At 51.8% G+C, this 3,894-nt stretch overlaps 1 protein-coding gene across 6 annotated transcripts in view; it reads left to right on the top strand.

Annotated features, from left to right (window-relative positions):
- The window catches only part of PPP2R5C (protein phosphatase 2 regulatory subunit B'gamma), a 172,439-nt gene that overhangs the window by 103,903 nt on the left and 64,642 nt on the right, over positions 1–3,894 (top strand). The window lies entirely within an intron of this gene.

Genomic DNA, 3,894 nt, shown 5'->3' with positions numbered 1-3,894 from the left:
GCCTGCGGCAGCCTCACGCAGGGTATGATCGAGGGTCCGTCACCTGGCACCACATACGCAGGCCTGCGGCAGCCTCACGCAGGGTATGATCGAGGTTCCGTCACCTGGCAGCATGTACACAGGCCTGCGGCAGCCTCACACAGGGCGTGATCGAGGGTCCGTCACCTGGCAGCATGTACACAGGCCTGCGGCATCCTCACGCAGGGCATGATCGAGGTTCCGTCATCTGGCAGCATGTACACAGGCCTGCGGCAGCCTCACACAGGGCGTGATCGAGGGTCCGTCACCTGGCAGCATGTACACAGGCCTGCGGCAGCCTCACTCAGGGCGTGATCGAGGTTCCGTCACCTGGCAGCATGTACACAGGCCTGCAGCAGCCTCACGCAGGGCGTGATCGAGGGTCCGTCACCTGGCAGCATGTACACAGGCCTGCGGCAGCCTCACACAGGGCATGATCGAGGTTCCTCCATCTTTTTATGGGAGCACCCTTAAAGTTTTTCAGCGTATCATATTGCAGCTTAGTTAAAATTTTAAGTCTTAGTTAAAATTTTTCTCTTTATAATATATGTATTGAGACAGCAAAATAACAGACTTAAGAAATGTACTTGTTCTCCACTTAGTTTATGCTTTGGAAGTTGTTCTGGCCCCACAACACCAGGTGTGCCGCCCCGTGGTGGTACCTGCTTCCCGGCCGAGGGTCCCGGGGGGGGGGTCTCCTCTGCAGTCCCGTCCAGCTTCTTTCAGGGGAGCTGGGTTTCACACAGCGCCGGCCTGGACGTCGTTACTCACGAGCGCTGCAGTTTTGTTCTTAGCATCCACCGGTACGTGACGTTCATCGGGCGCCTGCCTGACGCTGGGCACTGTGCTGAGGGCTGGGGTTGACTCATGGGGGCCTGGGGGAGGCTGAGGTGGAGGATGCTGTGCCCCCTTCCTACCTCCATGACCCTCTCCAAAAGGCACCCGGGCGTGCCATGATGAAGCCGAGTTCAGTGTCAGCGACAGGAAGTCCCCAAGGAACACCTCTCCAAGTTCCCAGGGGGGTGGATGCATTCTCCACCACTTGAGCTCCGCTGGGCCTGAGAGGCGCCCTGAGGCAGGAAGAGCTGTTATTAATCTTTATTGGCTAATATCTTTCGTATTACTGACATCTCAGCAATGATTACTTGATGGCCCGGTGAGAGGAGACTGGATCCTGACAGGCCAATATTGATACTAACAAGTCAATATTGATATCAGAGGGGCGGAGCCTCTAACGTGGGGAGGCACATGGTTGAGCGGGGTTTAGGTGGAGATGGGGAGTGATACTAGAGCAGTTCAGGCACCTGGAGGGTGTACACACACACGTACACACACATGCACATGGTGCCTGGTGTCGGGCTCCATGGCCCTGGTCCTCCTGCTCGGGGGCTCTGGAGGTAGATTGGATTGCTTCCTTCATTGACTCTCCCTCTGCCTGCTCTGGGCTGGACCTCAGCTGTGGAGGGATTCGTCATCAGGGAGCTCCGGTCCAGGAAGAAGCAGTCACAGCAATTTGAGAAGCAGAAAAAGGGAGTAGAGAACATAAAACAGAAGAAAAAGTAAGAGTGTTCTGTGTGCATATATTACTGTGTATGTATGTGTCGGGGTGGTTGGTTGGTTGGTTTTTACCTGTTTGCCTTTAAAAGTGAGGCATTGTGGTATGGAAGGCGGTGAGGATGGGGTCCAGTGTGCCATGTGGGTGGACAGGTGTCCCGTGCCTGCCAAGCTGGCCCTCAAGGGTCGGGTTGTGCTGCCCACTTTCGGAGGTCCAGGGAGAGAAACCTGCAGGCCTCTCTGAGTAGCGGCTCCGAAGCCTGGGCCCTTAGGTGCTGTCTTAGGGGGACCTTACCAGTCAGGGACACGTCCCCACATGTGATTGTCCATCTCTGCCCTCCTCACACCTCTGCACTGTTTCTTCTGCTGGTAGACTTACTGAAAGTGCCAGAATTTTCCTTTGGCATCTCTTATTTGTCAAACATCATAAAAGCTGTCTCTTTTCCTGAAGTGGACCTGCCCTTGCCCTTAGATAAATTGGCTACTTTGTTGCTGGAGCTACCGGCCACCGGGTGCAGTAACCCAGTGTTCATGATCTCACCAAAAATGCTAGCCCACGAGGAAGATGAGATGACAGGGACTCCACCCAGGGTGAGGAGCGTGGTTTTGTTTAAGTGGACTGCTGGTGAGTGGCTAACATTGTTCCCCGCAAGGTGTTCTAATTCTAGATTCCCAAGCAGGGCATCTGGCCTCTGTCAACAGATGGTGCTGTTTTGGATTTATATCTTTATTCCTAGGTGTGTGTTTGACTTCCCTTAATCTTTCCCAATAAAAACACCAAGCCTTTCAATTCAGCTAGCATCTATTGAATTTCTCTTATGTAATACCTCGTTCCAGAAGGGGGATTCATGTGTCTGTCTCCACATGAAATTTTATCGCTAGAGGAGCCTGAGCCATAGAATAATTTCACGATTTCACCATGTTTTTCTTATGGTGGAGTCTAGTCTAGAAATGGAGCCCTGGTGGCGCAGTGGTTGAGAGCTCGACTGCTAACCAAGAGGTCGGCAGTTTGAATCTACCTGCTGCTTCTTGGAAACCTTATGGGGCAGTTCTGCTTTGTCCTGTAGGTTTGCTATGAGTCAGAATTGACATGACGGCAACGCGTTTGGGCGTTTTTGGTTTTACTCTAGAAATGAGTTTGTTTCCCCAACTGACTTCCTTCATTGAAACATTCCCTCACCTGAACCGAAGAGCTTTTCTGAGGAAACCAGTCTGCCCTGGCCTTTATCTCATCTCCACCCCGCCCCGCCCCGCCCCCTCTCTGTTAGAGGCTGCCAGTTCTCATGGCCGGAAAAGGTGAATGAACTTGGCTTTATCCATTGGTTTTTGAGAAAATCACCTGGAAATGAAAACATCTGCCTTATGAAATTACAAAGGACCACGCTATGATCTCCCGAGAAAGGAACGATGTGGTGGGAAGTTGGGAGGGAAGTGACTATCACCCCTTTCTTTATATGCGAATAAAGGCAGACTAAAGAATCTGAGGTGGGGGGACAGAATAGGAGGATCCCAGTGTTTAGGATAAGAGTGGCTCAGGTTTATGGGCCACTTGGCTATGGGGTTCACTGGCTTCATCCTAAGCAAACTTCTACCCCAAATTTGACCCTGGAACTCACAGATCTTTTCCTTCCAGAAGGAGGATGTAAATGTGGCGAATGTGCATAACAAAGCTGACTAAACAACAGAACTGGAATTTTAAAAATTTTATTATTGTAAAAATATCATAATTGGAATTAGAAAAGGGAACATAGATTTTGAGCTACAGGTTGTCTGTATCAAAACCTGCTTCAAACGAAAGTGTCCATGTAGGAGCCGCTAGCCAGTCTTAACGTCACTTAAAAACAAAAAACCAAACCCATTGCCATCGAGTTGATTCCAACTCATAACGACCCTATGGGGCAGAGTAGAAGTGCCCCATAGGGCTTCTAAGGAGTGGCTGGTGGATTTGAACTGCCAGCCTTTTAGTTAGCAGCCGAGCTCTTAACCACTGCACCACCAGGGCTCCTACATTACTAAAGTTCTATCTGAATTAGTTCAGCCGGCAGCCCTTTCTTGTTGCCAGAGAACCGGGGAGGAATGGGAGGTTTCAGTACACTGAGGACAGGAGCCCCCCCGCCCCCGGGAGGAATGGGAGGCTTCAGTATACTGAGGACAGGTGAGACCCCCCCACGCCGGGAGGAATGGGAGGCTTCAGTACACGGAGGACAGGTGAGACCCCCCCACCCCGGGAGGAATGGGAGGCTTCAGTACACTGAGGACAGGAGAGGACCCCCCCTCAGGAGGAATGGGAGGCTTCAGTACACTGAGGACAGGAGAGGACCC

This window comes from Trichechus manatus, unplaced genomic scaffold, assembly GCF_000243295.1.
Source record: "Trichechus manatus latirostris isolate Lorelei unplaced genomic scaffold, TriManLat1.0 scaffold00045, whole genome shotgun sequence".
In the NCBI taxonomy this organism is placed as follows: Eukaryota; Metazoa; Chordata; class Mammalia; order Sirenia; family Trichechidae; genus Trichechus; species Trichechus manatus.
This window is presented reverse-complemented; position numbering and strand designations above follow the sequence as displayed.